The following is a 17485-nucleotide window of genomic DNA, read 5'->3' as shown; positions in this document are numbered from 1 at the left end:
CCCCTGACTCAGCTTTATGCCTTTCCTTGAGTCCTGTCACTGATGATGAGAGGGAAGAGAGCAGTATTTGCCCCTCATGAAGTTGTTAAAGACCACCATGAGGCCTCCTGTCAATTTTTTTGTCATCTCTTCATGGCATTCTAAGTGTTTGACTCAGCCTTATCAATTTCTTTTCAATTTATATTAAAAAAGAGGTTAACCACATTGAACTGGCCAAGAAACACATTCTAACAAAAGTTTCCACTTTTGTAAAACTTGTCTTTCATATCACATAGCACACTACTTTCTTTTAGTCACTAAATACTGAACTTTGTGAACTGTTCTTTGCTTGACAGAGCTTCACTTTTGGAAAAACCCACTGAATGGGAGGGAAGTCTCTTCAGGAGCTCAGCAGCCCCAGATCCAAATGTCATGCTGAAGAGAATGCCATCCTCGCTACACAGGTCATTTATTTCTGTAGCTACATTGCCTGCAGTGCATTTTAATCACTTTAGTGGTTTCCATCTTTGGTGAGATGTGATTTCACTGCTGATACAGGGTTCTTAGAAAAGTGCTCAAACTTCTGCTGGTGCCTCTGTGGCAGCAGCCTTTTCATGCTGTAAACACCCAGACTGAGAACAAAAGACATTTACACTGGAATTTTGCCAATGTCAGTAATAGTAGGAGATAAATGTTTATTTCCTAAATTGCTCTCTTGGGTCTTAACCCGTCTCTGGATGAAGTTTAACAGGTCTTGGGATGGGAATAAATTTTCATGACAGCGGGTAATTTGCTGTATATATACACAGATTTAAAAAAAAAAATGGAAAGTGGGAGAGGATCTGCTGACTGCTCAGCACTCTCTTGTTTGCATGCAGGTAGCTTTGATTTTATTTGACATGTCCCCCATGTATTATTTCTATATAGAACCCATTATGTCAGCACATGACAAATATCTCCCAAATCTATTAATATGTTATTGATTATTGAATGATGGCTTATAATTGGCTTGGGATTGCTAAACTTTTTTAACCAGCAGCTTCAGGAGTTGGACACATTCACATTTGAAGTTGAATTTCCAAAACAGGACTTCTATATTCAGAGGAAATAGAAAAATACAATCAACTCGACTGAAGTGAGGAGAAATGTTTCATCTTTTGAGTGTCAGATACTGAAGGCACTTAATCAAAAAGTGACATTATTTAGTTGACAGCTTGCATGGGTAGCAGTAGGAGGAGGGCAGCACCAGCTCTGGTCAGCAGCAGAAGCAGCATTAATATGCAATGCATGTCAGTGGAATGTCAATAGCAATATTCTACCAGGAAAGTGTGGGCCTGGGTATCCTTTTTTCCCAACAGTTCACAGGAGAGTGAATTGACAGAAGTGCTGTTGCTTTGTCACCTGTCAAAAAGCAGATATGGAGAGGAATAATGGCTTTTCTAACCATTCCTAAAGAGGGATATGACTGTAGAAGCAATTTGTTTCTATCTCTCAGCATCAATGGCATGACTGGGGGACCTTCCCTTCCTCCTGCCTCCTCTCTCAGTCCTTTCTTGTGGCATATTTCTCCTCCTCACCCCTCTCTTGCTGTGGTGCTACAGCACACTGACAATATCTGCTCACTTTGCTGGAGTTTTGCACCACCCCCCTTTCCTGCTCTCCTGGCTCCTCTTGCCTTCAGCTAATTGATTGTTTGATAAAATATGCTGGAATAGAAATGCAGAACCATGCTTGTGCCCTTAGCATGGGTAGACAGAAGAGCACTCAAAAATATCCATTTGCATGTGAAGATGCCTGTTGGTACATGGATAGTTCTGCTTTACCCAGGCAGCTGATGGAATTGTGGCTCCCCCAGGCAGGAGCAGGGCACAGCCTGCCAGGCGTGCTGCTCTGCAGGTGTGAACTGCATCCAGGCAAAGAATGATTCCTTCACTAATTCCCACTTGTCTTTAACCAGCCATCTCTGTGTCTGCTGAAGAACGAGCAGAAAAGGAATAGGATCACAGCCAAATCTGCTGATGATGATTTCAAGTTTTTGCTATTCTGTATTTTAATTAAGAATAAAAAAATTGTCAAAAAAAAAGAGAGAAGGAACTCCAGGGAGTTGTTTATTCAAGTTTGTTATTTTAGCTTTCGACAGAACAGTGGAGCAAAAATGCTCAAAAATGCTTTCATGCTTTGAAAAATGCTGGTCAGCTACATTTTATTTGCTTTGATTCTTTAACTATACACATGCTTATTAGAATAATATTTAATAATGTGATCACCTCATTAATTTTAATAAGAAATTAATATGAAATAAACTTCTAATAAGAAAATTTTAAAGTAAATAAACTCTGAAATTAGTTCCAAAAGCATATATTTATTTAGAAATAAAAAATTTCAGGACTTATAAATACTTCCCATCCCTGGGAGTGTTCAAAGCCAGGTTGAATGGGGCTTGGAGCAATCTTGTCAAGTGGAAGGTGATGATCTTTGGAATGAGATGATCTTTAAGACCCTTTCCAATTGAAAGCATTCTATGATTCCATTTGAAGCACCAGGGAGAAGTAGAATTTTGCTCATTTGCCTACAGGTTCCTTAAATGTTGAAATTTAGAAAAAAGCCCTCCTGCTTCTCACAGTCCAGTCTGAGAAATGTACTATCTTGCTGGCTTCTTTAGGAAAAGTAATCCCTTTTAAAGCTGTCTCTTTTTAAGACTTCCATTTATTTTTGGTGCTTGGAGTTTTAATTTGCAATACTTCATAATTAACTTAGCTTTCTGTATGAATTAATCATTTGCAGCTATTGCTACTAGGGGGAAATTCCTGCTATGAATAATTCTTACCATTTAAGTTGGAAGCCATACCTAGCAGCTTATGTTTTACTAATAGCAAGTGATACACTTAGCCAGCTTTTTTATCCTTTGCAGCTCTTTGCAGACCTTTTTTCCCCCTCTGTGCCCGACAGTCATGCTGTTAATTACTCTGCAGTGGGACTGTGTGGTAGTTAGTTCCACTGAATAATGCATCTCCTCTTCTCCAGGCACAGAGGGTGTGCATTGTATTTTAATCTGCAGAAATTATAACCCACAGAAAGTGTATGTGTGAATGTGTATTTCTATATATACAATACTCAGTATGGCATGTAATGTTCAGAGGAGAGAAGGAAAAAAAAAGCAGAAATTTTGCTTTTAAGAGAATCACTGACCAATTCATCAATAATGCTAAACATTTATTTGGCTGAACAGCTGTGTGTGTGATAACCAGGTCTGACATGCTCTGAGGGGGTAATTTTTAAAGCTGGAAAGGCTCAGGGTGGAGAAAGGGTGTGTGGAAGAAGAAAAGAGATTGAACAGCTCCTGTGTCTCTGCTAAAAAGGAGTAAAATATCACTTGTTCCCCTTTGAATAGAAACAACATTAATTTTAATGTCAGAATGCAGGGCAGACACTTCCCCATCCACCTAGATGAAAATATGAACAGGAATAGGTGATTCTTCATTGTGATGCTTTTGGTGGACTATACAAATATATATATATGTGTGTGTCATGGGCAAAATCCTGGACTTGTATACATAATGGCATAGGCTATCTATACACATTAAATAATTTAACTTCTTCAAAAGTAAAGAAGTTAGGACACTATTCTAAAATATTTTCAAGTTAGGGCACTTGTTCTAAAATATTGTTCATACATAGTCTTGACCCAAAATAGTAGTAGTAGTCTGAGATGGTGCTCCTTCAGGTTTGTTTTGTACAATTCACACTGAAAACTAGTCAAAAAATACGATATTGTGAGGGTTTCAATGAAGGTCTGAACTTTTCAATGCATTTCAAATTTAGAAAATTGTATTCTATGGTAAAATGTCTCTTAAATTTATTTTTTTAAGTATTCTGCTAACCACATTAGAAAAAAGCATTTTACAGTTCTGCACTTGGGGAACTGCTTGAGTAGAAAAACACCACTTAACCCTGTCTAAACCCCTGAGGAAAACACATCACCTGGGATACTTAAACGAGTTACAGTGTGAAAAGAGTGTTTAGCTATAGATGGGAAAACATTTGTCTGCACACATACATGGTAGCTAAAGCCATGACAGAATAAACACCAGGAATGTTTCATCAGTGGCAATGGCTGCCTGGTATGCCAGGTTTATCCTCATCTTTGGGATGTGCTTGAGGATTTAACCTCAAGCACCAGGAGAGGAAGGAGAGGCAGTGCCCATCCATCCCACACCCCACAACATCAGCATTTCTCTGCTGGCTTCTTGCACCCAGAAAGTTTTTCATTCCTCAGAGCAAACATTACCAAGAGCTGGAGGGGGCAGAGGATTTGATGTTTCTGTCCTCATGAGCAGTCCAGGAGAACCATCACCCTGCAAGATAACCAGGGAAGATACTGTTAGCATTTCCATGCAGGCTTTGTCTGAGTACTCTGGTATTACTGAGCACAGGTTTGTGATGGAGAGATCTGGCTCTGACATGTTTCATCTGACAAGAAAAGAGGCTCTGCCAAGCACATTAAAAGCTGGAAAATAACTAGGCTAAATTATACCTTGTTGTTTCTGTTCTTTCCAAGCTGGTTTTCCCTTTGGAGTGAACACAGCCCTGAGGCCCCTCTTAGCTCTGTGATCAATGGGAAGAAATGCTGGTCTCAGTTTTACAAATCTAATTATTTTCTTCAGAAATCTGTCTGAAACTAAAAAGCCTTGGACAAAAAAAAGTCCCTCTTATCCCTGGAACTCAGAGGAATTCAGTCATTGGATGTGAATTGTGTTTATATTGACTGCTTACATGTCTTTTGAAACTGGTGTCTTCTAGGTGACTCTACAATAAAAGAGAGTTCCCTCCAGGCATAAACTGTGAACTCCTTTTATGAAGAAAAATGTTTAGCAATAAGAATGCAGAATGAGTTTGTGTTTACAGACACACGTACATAAAGATCAGTAATTCAGGTAATAGTGCACAAACCACTCACCCTGGGAATTCTTGTGGAGATGTTCCTTGTTCTTTAACACAGTTTCAGTGCAGCTGGCTTTAAAAATGTTAAACCAAGCTGCAACTTTATCTTTTTAAAGGGCAAGTTAAGTGAAAATAAATAAAATAAAATAAAATAAAATAAAATAAAATAAAATAAAATAAAATAAAATAAAATAAATAATGAAATAAAATAAGGTTCATCTGCCATTTTACGGAATTATGATGTCACAGTAGAGTCCCTCAAATACACAGTCATCAGTGAAAGGGGCTTCAAAAAGTTGCCTTACTTAATTAACATTTAAGTGCAAATTCCATCCATAAGAAAAAGTGAATCCACTCTAAAATCCTTGAATTGCCTGCCAGACCTACATCTAAATGTATTATCCTGGAATAAACCCTGTGGAAAATTCATAATGAAAAACAAACCAACCACCCTGAGCAGGTGTGACCTGCAGGCTGCTGAATACTGTGATTGCCTCCCATAGATTATAATTTTAGCAACACCTGGGCTGAATGTGCTGTGCTGAGGCAGCAGCCTCGTGGGTCCTAATGAAATAATTATGGGATAAGAGCACAAAGAAACATTCAGAGCTTGCAAGAAAACAAACAACTGTAATGCAGGAACAAAGATATTATATCAGCTGGGGGACAAAAAGCTTTTGTGTGGCCTTATTTATATTGCTGGCATAAATGAAATCTCTTCAGAGCTTTATGCAATATGTTAGATAGAAGTGCAGTGAATGAAAAATGTTAACTGCCTGGTCTGGAGAAAATCACATTAGTTTCACAGGACAAGGCCTTACATGAAATATCCTGGTTTACAGGAAAGAGGGGCAGGCAGAAGAAGAGGTTTCTGCCTCCTACCTGCATCTGCAAGTAGGAGCAATTCCAGACAAACCTAAGAAGTCAATGGGCTTTTCTTTTAGTAGGTGATAGAGGTCAAGATAAATGGTGAAATGTACCAAAGAATAAATATATTCAAAATAAAAATGCACGAGAGCCTCTGAAATATCTGAGGGTTAAAAATTGACATTGAACAGTTCTGAATCCTTGCAAAATACAGTTCTGAGGCTGTTCTGAACAATGCAGTAGAAAGTCAGTGAAATGTGGGGTGCATGAGCTGCACCTCTCAGCCATGTGTGACTCAATCAAGATCTCCTTAGACACCTAGAACCATCCCTGGACTTGCTCTCTTACCCACTGCTAATGGATGAAATTCAAAGATTTCTACTCTGACAGTCCTAACAGTTACCCACATGTTTAATCCTTGACTTTGCAGGACTGGATCTAAAATGTCTTAGCAATAATTATAAATATTTATTTAAAAAAAACCAACAAACTTTTAAACAGTTCTCTTTTGTGTAACTTTTAATTAGAAATTATATTTCTCTGAAATATCTGTTCTAGAGTCAATGAAGATACAAGTACTAAGTTTATATCTTACATGAGCTTGTTGAATTCTTAACACAGAAAAACAGTTTTTACAATCTAAAATGACTGAGATTCTTTGCTTCAACAAACCAGTCATAACCTCTTAGATACCAGCATACACAACTGAAAATGCTGCAGTAAATTTCTTCAGCCAAATTCCTTCCTAAAGATCTTAATTGATTTTCTTCCACCAATACTGCTTGTGGTTTTACATTGGCCTCCAACAGGAGATTTTTTTTTGTCCCTTGGACTGTACAATCTTCATATGAGTCTAAACACACTTGGAAAAATAGGAAGCCCTGCCTGGGAGTATAAATTGCACTGCTGTGCTTAGTCACAAATGGCTGAGCACAATGAGATTTTACAATAAACCAGAAATGTCTGTGTTTTGTTGTGTCAATAAATGTTCCAGTGATGCTCTTAAAGACAATAAATTACTGGTAATGGAACACTATCCTCAGCATGTAGAAGTCATTTTCCACTTCCAGACATTCTCAGATTAGGTTTAAATTGCTATTAGAAAATCCTAAATGTGTTTGGTTGAAGAAAATCTTTTTAAAGCCTAGAAATAATCTGGCAGTGGCTGGTTAGAGCAGAGTTAGCAGGAGTGTTCATGGGGAGAACAGTTTGCACATATGGAAGGGAACTTGGCTCCAGCAGATCCCTACCACTCACACAGGGAACAATACCCAGAGATTTCAGAGCCTGTAATTTTTTGCAGCTGCTCAGCTGAAGGGGAAGCATGACAGTGCTAAGGAAATTGTGAAATTCTGAGGGACTGAGTTTACAACAGGGCTGGAACTCCTGGTCTGGGCTCTTGGCAGAAATGTCCTCATAAGGGTTGTTCTCCAAAAGCCTTTGAGGTGGCGGAAACAACGATGGACATGGGAAGCAGGGCAGGATAGAAGGAGAGGAGGGAAGGGAAGAATCATAAGTGAAGGAAACAGCAGAAAACTGGTGTAAAATTTGCTTTTTTGGGAGTACAGCTTTTGGTTTCTTTGGGGATCCACTGAAATCCATGACGTATCTATCACCAATGTTCATGTGCTGGTGGTGCCTGCAGCCTGAAGGTGCAAATCCTGGGGTTCTTACACAGCCTCTTTTCTTCAGCATTGGTTTTAGCAACAGAAAATCCAAGCAGGACAACCCTCTCCCCACCTTTTTCTTTCCTTATTAATGGCTGCAATACTAAAGCCCAGAAAAGTGTGTGTATTTATCACTGTAACAACTGTGAACAACCTTCAAGACTGCCACACTTGTCCTGGTCCTACACTGAAAAATAAAGGGTTAACTAGAGATGCATAGCATTAAGAGAAACTTCTGTATTGACTTTCTGAGGTTTTCCAGAAAGAAATCCACAAGGGATTGAGAAGGAATTTTCAGAGGGACTAATTAGCTTCATGCTCTATGAGAAATATCACTGCTAAACTTAGACTCTGCTGGACTGCGCTGCACTATCTCCCACACTAATGACCCCAAAACCTGGGGCAAATTATTAATTCCTGATCAATGAATTAAAATTCAAAATTACATTTCCCTTAGCATAAAGCTTTCTTTATTTCATATTTTATTTTGCTTGGTAGAACCGTGAAATGAAAGGAGAGTAAATTGATGTTGTTAATGGATATATCTCCATTAGCTATAAGAGGGTTTGCCCATAGATGTAATGCATGGCCTGTGCTATTAAAGTGAAAAATAAAAGTTGCTATTTATTGTCAGAAGCCATCAAAACTGGCTGTGCTTCCTTCTGTTTTCTTTCAGTTTTTCAGGCTTTTGTGAGTCTTGTGTAGTCTTAATGTGATAGATAATTTTGTGTAGTATGTGTGGGGGTCCATGAGCACAGACATGTAATGTCACACTGATGTATAAACACATGTATTTATGTGTAGGTGTGGATATAATATATTAATAAACTGGGCTCTGCAGTTTTGTTTTCAATCTTACTTAAAAAAAAAACTATATAATGTATACATTGCAAATGGACATTTATATTGCAGCATATTTGACTGAGCTTTTCCTGGTGTCTTTATGGACATTTTCCAAGGGAACACAAGAAATAAAAGCACGAAGCTGTGTTAAATGCATTCAGAAAAAGAGAAAGCAAATATAAGCCAGAGGTATCCAAGCAGTGAAGAAAGTTCTGGCCATTGGTGAACTTGCTGCATATTTCCATGTGGGATCCCACCTTTAAGGCTCAAAACTTCTCTGATGTGTTAGTGACAGCTTCTCAGAGCCACAGGAGTCCTAGCAGAGCCCTCAATGGCATAGGAGGATCCACAGAGGATTTCCATGGATCTTCAGTTCAAGAGAATATCTGTTCTTTCTCACATGCCTTCATTTTTGCTATTTCATCCAAGCAATGCAACAGAGGAGCAAAGTTGGCCTGGTGTCAGATGGTTAAAAACCAGGAATTAACAGCTGCAATTCCAAGGAACTGGTGCTGTCTGGCATGTGGAAAGGTCTCAGTGAGCAGAATGCCATCAGCTTCCCACGGGTGAGGAAAGAGCAGCAAGGGCTCTCCTGGGGAGGGGAGTGGAGCAGCTCTCAGGTGAGGCTCCCCTCAGTCCCTGGAGCACCAATCTTCCTCTCAGGGTCCTGGGGGGGAGAGAGTCAGGACTTTGGTGTTGAAAATTAACTCCAAATAACAGAGCCAGTGCTGAATCTAAAGATGCATTTCCTCAAGCTGAGAAGCCATGGACTGGAAAAACTAAGCTTAAGCCAGAGCTTTCCCTGACAGCATTAAAAAGGCTTAGTTTGGCAACAAGAGATTTTTTTTTTTTTAATATAACAAAATAGATAAGACCACTGAAGCCATGAAATCAAAAAATGTGATTTGCTGAACAGTGCATCGAAAAACCTTCAGTACATCCATCCTTATCCAGGGAGCAGCCCATGAGCAGGAGAGTATTTCTGCAAAGGGAGGGATGGGATTCCTCTATGCATGACAGCAAAGGTATTACATTTTCACTCTATAACATTTTTGTCTTTCTGAAAAGCAAAGAGAACTTATGTAAAATCAAGATTCTGTGATATGGAGTGTCTTTTTGTCATACAATCCTGGCTTTATATAACTTCTTTTAAAGTTATATAAAGTTTATATAGTTTATAAGTTATATAGTTATATATTATAGTTGATAGTATATAGTTTATAAATAGTTTAAATTTTATATATAGTTTATTTATAGTTTAAAGTGATAAGTTATATAGTTATATATTATAGTTGATAGTATATAGTTTATAAATAGTTTAAATTTTATATATAGTTTATAAATAGTTTAAAGTTATAAGTTATATAGTTATACACTATAGTTAATAGTATATAGTTTATATAGAGTTTAAAGTTATATAGAGTTTTACATAGTTTTATACCATTTTTCCTTCTATTTTCCTATGTAAACAAAGCCAATCACACACAAAATATTTGGATGTATATATTATATTTGTATATATTTGCAAATAGTATATTTGGGTGTATATATTATTGTAATTTATAAGTTATATAGTTATATACTATAGTTAATAGTATATAGTTTATATATAGTTTAAAGCTATATAAAGTTTTACATCCTTTTATATCATTTTTCCTTCCATTTTCCTGTGTAAACAAAGCCAATCGCACACAAAATATTTGGATGTATATATTATATTTGCATATATTTTTATATAGCATATTTGGGTGTATATATTATTATAATTTATAAGTTATATACTATAGTTACTAGTATATAGTTTATATATAGTTTAAAGCTATATAAAGTTTTACATCCTTTTATATCATTTTTCCTTCCATTTTCCTGTGTAAACAAAGCCAATCACACACAAAATATTTGGGGACAGCTTTCCCACAGTCATAAATCCTTCTAGCTCCTCTGCTTTACACAGCAGCTCCACACAAGTGGTGTTTTGATGCAGGGCAGGTTAGTTAATCCTTGTGAGGTTTAAACCTTCTAGAGCAGGGAGGTTCCATGGTTGGGTATCCAGATCTGACAGATGTTCAGCATCCCACGCGTGAGGTCTGAGTGGAGGTGCCCATCCTGCAGGTGTTGGGTGGAGGGGCTGGACCTGCACCCACCGTGTGACACTGCTGAGATCTCAATTAGATTAAACATTTCCAGTCACCCGATTTTCCCTGCAGGAAGAGTCAGTCATTGTCAATATTTATAAAGCTCCATGAGGCCTCCTCACCGTAGGGTGAAAAGTGTTTCATCATGATGAGTTCCCAGCTCTTCCGTGACATTTGATGAAATCATATTAAAGGTAATTATATTTGAGGGGCGCACGTCTAAGTTTTAATGAGCCTTTATCGTTATTCATTATCTGATTTCTTCATTTTCATGTTCCAAAGGTTTGTTTGCTTCATTCAGTTAAATTAAGGGAGAACCATGTTCATAGCCTCTTCCCTCCAACTTTCAGCTCCCTTACTGTGTTTTATGACTGAATATTTGCACAAAGTTTCTTGATTTTTAGCTTCTAGAGACTCCCATTATATGTGAGAATTTATGGACAAGAATAGCTTTATGAATAATAAACAGTCCTAGGTTTACAGACTACAATTTTTTGATTTTTATAAAAGGAAATTCTTAAGTAAAGAAAGCAGGTTTTGCATTTTCATAAATGACTGGAGTAAATGGGAAGAAATCCAGGTATTACAGGTGCTTCCCACAATAATTATATGCAGATTTAAAGCAGAAATCCCATTTTGACCACATATTCTGGATTGAAATGGACTGAGCATCACACTGACTTGTACTAAAGATGAATATCTTCTCTGGCTTAGTTCATTATTTAAAGCCCTGATGTGGGAAAAAGGCTCAGGATTTTAACAGGAGAGCATATCTTCATTCAGTTTTTCCTTCTCTTTCTTTGCCTTTTCCATGAGGAATCCAGGTAAAATATATCCACTGAAAGCTGCAAATTCTATCCATACCCATAATTACAATTATAATTAACTATCTAGATCACCTGCAGTAAAGAAGGTGAAGAAGTGATACCAGTTGACTTCTGTGTAATGATGTGCTTCCCAATAATGTGCTTTTCCTAATTTCTGATTAAAAATCCTTTTTCATGGGAAATTAAGTATGCTTTTGAAATACTACACTGTGAAAATCACCATAAGGAAAAACTTCTGATAAGAAATATGAAGCAGCAAAATATTAATGACCTTTTTCACCTCCTGAACAGTTTTTCAACAGTGCGTCTATGTAACTGATTCATTTTCTGAAATAAATATTTTAATTCCCTAAATTAAATAATTATTTTTAAAATGTAAAACCTTTTCCCTGTTTTTGTTTAGATTGTCATGTAAGTATATAGCAGCAGATCCCTCATAACTTCAAGATATAGGCAACCCAAGGATCTGAGGATCAAGCTCCTGTAATCTTCAAGTATTCTGGAAATTCAAAATTCAAATCTTGATATTTCTAAATAGCTCTATATATATATATATATGCTTTTATATATATATATAAGCTGGACATCTGAATTCTGTGCTGTTCACAGTCTCAGTTTGAATCAAATTGTATCTTGAGCACCTCTAGAATTTCACTTGCAATTAAATACTATGTTTTTCTTTCTATATTATTTCTCTTTGTCAAAATTTATCAGGTACTCCCACTTCTTAGCAAAAAAAAAAAAAATTACCTCTGATTTAGCTCTGCTAGAGCCTGCATCTACATGAAAGGAGATTTCAATAGGCTGCCCCCATTGCCTCTATTTTCAAATCACAATATTTGCACAGACTGTCTCTTCACAAGAATAAATAAAAGAGAGAAAGCAAAGCAATAAAAGGAAAATTTGAGGATAAAAGAAATAATTTGCAATCCTAGCGAAGGCAAAGCGTCGTGCTACATCTTTGTTTTTCAGATAACCCAAACCAACTTCAAAGTTAGACTCTAAAGGCAGGATCAATATCCATAGCAACTAATTGCATTTGCTGCACCTGCTGGAAAGTGCAGTGCCTGTGTCCACGAATACCAGAGTAACCAGGCTGCTACAAATGACAGAGCCTGGCTGAAGGTGTGCCCTGGGGCACCTCTCTGCCAGCACCAGGATACTCCCCTGCTGATGCTCAGACTTGTTATGTTTTTAATAAATATATTGTCCTTCCCCTTCTGCTGTTCTTGACACCAAAAACGTTCTCCAGAGAAGAATTAAAGAAACTCAGTCATCCTCCCCCAGCCCATGAGTACAGAAATCCTGGCACAGGTGGCACGTAGGAAATGCTGCCTGCTTGACCTTAAGCAGTGCCACTTCCCCCTGTACTGCTGCATGCAGCCCTCCCTGCGCTGATTGGAGTAATCAGATATTCTCAGGGCAGGAATTGCCTTTCCATTATTCACTTAAGCAGTGCAGAACATAAAGGACTTCCAGACCCTGGCTGGGACTACAGGCTCCCATCAGAACCAACAGTCCCCCAGGGGTTCATCAGTGCAGCACCCCTGGGTGTGAGAGCCCCGAGCCGGGCAGTTTGTCACACTGCAGCTGAGCGTGACCACCCAGGCACAAACAGCACTTCCATCAACCTTTCAGCACTTGGAAATGTTTACAAAAGCACAACAATATCCTGTAGCTGGAACTGCTCCTTGTGGATATTGCACGAGCAGAACACTTCTTGGTGTTTATCAAATATTGTAATACAGTTGGATTTCTTTATGAGACAATAATCCATTCAGTGTAAAAGGCTGATAATATTAGAAACCCTTTTGTGTGTGGTTTAGTCCTATTTGATTGCAAAGATAAGTGTTTCTGTTTGTCAGGTTTATATACACGACTTGCAGAGTCAGAAAGAGAGCAGGGTCTGAAACATACAGCAAAGATCATTAAACAGCAACAAAGATATCTTTTAAATGTTAGCATTTCCTTTCTGGATCCTGTAAGCCTTGCCAAGAATTGCCTATGGATATATGATCTTATTTAAAGCACACTGCTTTTGTGATAGGTGTTTCAAAGGTAACTCTATGAAACAGATCTTGCTCTTTTTAAAATTTGGTTGTCCAAAACAAAATTAATTTATAAATACTACTTAATACTCACAAAAATAATTTTTTTGTTCTGATATAACCCTTGAGTCTTTTGTTACAGCTTTCCAGACAGTCTTTTCTAAGACAGCAAAATGAATGTTTGGGCTCATTTTCTGTCCATGTCCAGTCCCCCTCTCCGTGTGTGAGCAGCCCTTGTGGTTTGCTTGCTCTTATCTGCCAGCAACCACAGCCTGGGCAAGCTGCAGCCCCAGGTCACAGCGATGAGAAATCATCTCCCAAACGTGAATGAGAGCACTGACGAAGCCCAGAGTGATAAATGTGTGTCAGGAAGATGGATTTGAGTCCATTTCCACCCCTCTGTGCAGCCCTGGACCTGCAGAGCATCCCCAGGGGCTCTCAGAATCCCTCGCTGTAAATCCGTGCTGCTCCATGCAACACTGATTTCTGCCCGGATTGCTGCCTGCAGTGATGTGGGAATTGCCCTGGAGGAGGCAAGGGCAGGGGAGGGACAGCTGTGTTTGCTCTTCATCCTCAGCCCCTGCCCTGTCCTCTCCTCCTAAAGCAAACACGGAGAAACCCCAGCAAGGTGCAGCCCTGGGGGACAGCAAAGGGGACAGCAAAGGAGACAGCAAAAGGGACAGCAAAGGGGACAGCAAAGGGGACAGCAAAGGGGACAGCAAAAGGGGACAGCAAAAGGGGCAGCAGGGGGCCACCAGCAGGGATCTGCACCATTCCCCCTCCTCCCCTCAGGAAGGTACCCCAGGGTCCCTCCGTGGCCCGGGAATGACACCAGGAGCATGTCACCAGCGGTGAGCATCTCCTTTCCCTCCCCAGTTCCATCAGCGATGCCCGGCGTGCTGATTGCCATTGCTGGCAGCCGTTCTCCTTCCCTGTGCTTCGTGCACTCGGGGCAGGGAAAGTTCAGCATCCGGGCAGCATTTAGAGGGGTGGGGAGGTTGGTGTTATTCTGGGATGGGGCTGTGGTGCCGCAGCTGACATTTTGTGTGTTTGCATCAGATCTGCCTTGTGCAGTTATAATCAGCCATGCCAACAGGACCAAAGGCTGGAATGATTCGAGTCCCGTGGCCTCTCCCACTGCAACTTAAATTCCACTCAAAATAACAATAAGAGAAACCGGAGACATTTAAGCAGAAGTCTGGGCAGAGTATAACCAAGGATGGAAGAGAACAAATAAAAGATTATCTGTCCTATGTAACACCCCATCTTCCTGCCAATTCAAATATTGACTGGCTGCAGAATAGGAAAAATCACTGCTTGCAGTGGGATGGAAATGGCAGAGTTTGCTTCAGAGATAACTCAGGAAGCAAAAATGATGTTTGGAGGCTTCCAACAAAGAGCAGGGCTCCAAAGCAGGAGAAAAAGCACTGTGTGCCTTGAGGGGGATATCTCAGGGATGTTTTTTCAGGCTGAAATCTGAGTGGACACATAAATTTCACATCCAGGATGCAATGTGGCATTTCGTATTCATTTATTAGAATATCTCAGTTGGAAAGGACTCACAACAGTCACCAAGTCCAGCTCCTGACACTGCTCAGTGGTGACACCAGCTTTAATGAGTGGTTGTGAGAACATCCTCCTTGCTGGTGGTTTCCATGGACATGGTGAAAAATGCAGGGGGAACTGATCTGCCTGAGGAGAAAACTTGTGCATTCAGGGTATCCTTCAAGCAGATCCATTTTCTTTCTCTGTTCCTAACCCTGAAATTGTAACAAACACCTTCCCTGTGAGTTCCTGAAGTGGAGATGTACATGGACTATGCTTGGTGATACAACTTCCAAGAACCCACCCTGTGTTCCAACACTGTGCTGAAGTCAGCATTGTTCTGGCCATGCTGGAGTTTGGTTTGACCATTATTTTAATGGTAGTGTGATGGATGGTGGTTTGGTTTGACTTCTTAACATTTTTTGTGTGTATCCAGTGATTTTTTGTCAGTAAAAGACAATCAACTTCAAAATAAGTCTTTCTGTCTGAGATGTACATTTTTCTAATACTAGAAAAGCCTGTAGAGATCACTTATGGGAATAAAGAATTAGAATCAAGCTCCTCCTCTGGTATTAATTAAATATTTTATCCTATGGGGACCAAACAGCATATTAGGCTTTGCCACAGTCCTCAAAGGTATTATTACCACACTTCAATGGATGAGGGCAAATAAAGGCAAGGAAGGCTGTAATTTCCTTTAGGTCATTTTTCCAGATTGATGCTAAGTAAAAAACAGAGCATAAAATGCCCTGTTCTACAACAGTTTCTCTTGCCATCAGCCAGTGCTTCTCCCACTGGCATGCAGAGCAATGTGGGCAGTGCTTTTACCCTTCCTGGCCCTCCTTGCACATGGACAAGGATTGCAAAGGTCTCAGTTCTCACTGCCTGCCTCCCATGTGGGTTTGGGTAGACCTGGCCTGGGAACTGACACTTTTTCACCTCCTCTATCCCTGCTTTGGGCAGTGATCTCAGGTTCCACTGCAGGAAACCTTTTCCACCTCCTGAGGAACAGAAGAGGAACTGGAGAGAGATGGGGAGCAGCACCACTGGGGGGTCAGCAGACCCAGCTCTAAGCCTTCTGTGCCTCTGTTTGCCCATTCGTATGGACATGATTAAGAAATTTGAGATTTTTCAATACTTCCTATATATTTTTTTTTTTCTCTAACAGGAATATTAAAATAAGAGCTGATCAAGAAGCATCTTAAAATTGATGCTCTCCCTGTGGCTATAAATGTAGGGTATCACATCAAATGATCTTCGTGGCCCCTTTTTGCTTTCAACCCAATAACAGATTGACTATTCAGTGTAAAGTGTTTTGTTATTCTTTCCTTCCTAAACCTCATTCATACTCTCCTCTTTTTTAAGTGCCCAACTAACAATCCCACTGGAACGAGGTCTGCTTGCACCATCTAGTGGCTCCGGGAAACCGAGCGAAGGGATTTTCCCTCTCCAGCACACATCCCAGGCAAGCCTCAGTAATAACAATACAATGAGCTTTTTGCAATTTCAGGTAGCTCTAAGTGAATGCAGGTAATGCAAAAAGCATGCTTACTTCCAGGAATAAAATGAGAATTTTCTCTTAATCAGTTCTTTCCCCCACACACGAATTTTATTTACTATTACCACCGTTCAAAGCACAGAAAAGCAGAATACTTAAGAAATAAAAGAAGGAAGAAAGTTCTTCCACAATACAAAAGAAGGCATCTGTCCAGTCTCACTGCCAGGATCGATATTATGGAGGCCAGACTTTGATCATTACCACACATCCTTCTTTTTGCTTAAAAAAATTTTGCTTTCCTCCAGAGAGAGGTAAAGTTGTGTAAAGTTGTGAAAGCAAAGCTACAGAGAGAGTCTCATCACTCTTGTTGAGTGAGTGGAAAGAAAAGCATCTGCAAAGACTTCAGAAGTGCAGCTGGAATGACAGGAGCTGCATTATTCAGGGAAAGCCTTTCTAGGAATTTCAGCACTTGCTACTTGCCATAAAGTGTTTGTTTTTAGACTGAAGAGTGCCCTACAGCTTGCAGAGCCCACAGGAGTCTTGGTTTAACAGGCTCTGGGACTTTAAGAGAACCTGAGCTCCAGTGGACAATTTTTTATGCATATTGCTTTCCTCTTGTAAATACAAATTGAACATCCCTTCACTCACTGTGTTCTCTGTGGCTAAAAATTAAATTTATAAAGGCAAATAGTCCAGAGAGGTTATCCCTAGGTTAATCTTGCAGGAAGGAGCAGGGGTGTATTCCCCAGACTGCAGGGACCCAGAGACCTCTCTGTAAAGCTAAAGGGATGAAAGGATGCTTTGCTTTGCTGTCTCCAGAGAGCCATATAGGCCTGCAGGAGTGAAGGGAGGGCCATCCAGGAGTTCATGTCCCTCCCAGCTTTGACAGCTATAACCTACCAGAGCATTTGTGCATTTCCCAGCTCCCTCTCAGACACTATCACCTGCTTTGTTTTGGTTTTCTTTCTTTTTCATTAAATCATGTTGTTTCAAACCCTTCTTGCTATGAAGCTGTCTTCCAGCTAAGCATCATTCTGTACAATTTTGACAAATATTTCAGGGAGTGAGCCAGGAGGGCTCTGAATTGAAACATCTCCTGTAAGGGTCTATCAATGTCTCAGACTCTCCTCAACAA

The sequence above is a fragment of the Lonchura striata genome, chromosome 6 (genome assembly GCF_050655825.1).
Source record: "Lonchura striata isolate lonStrDom1 chromosome 6, ASM5065582v1, whole genome shotgun sequence".
Lineage (NCBI taxonomy): Eukaryota > Metazoa > Chordata > Aves > Passeriformes > Estrildidae > Lonchura > Lonchura striata.
Note: the sequence above shows the minus strand (reverse complement) of the source record.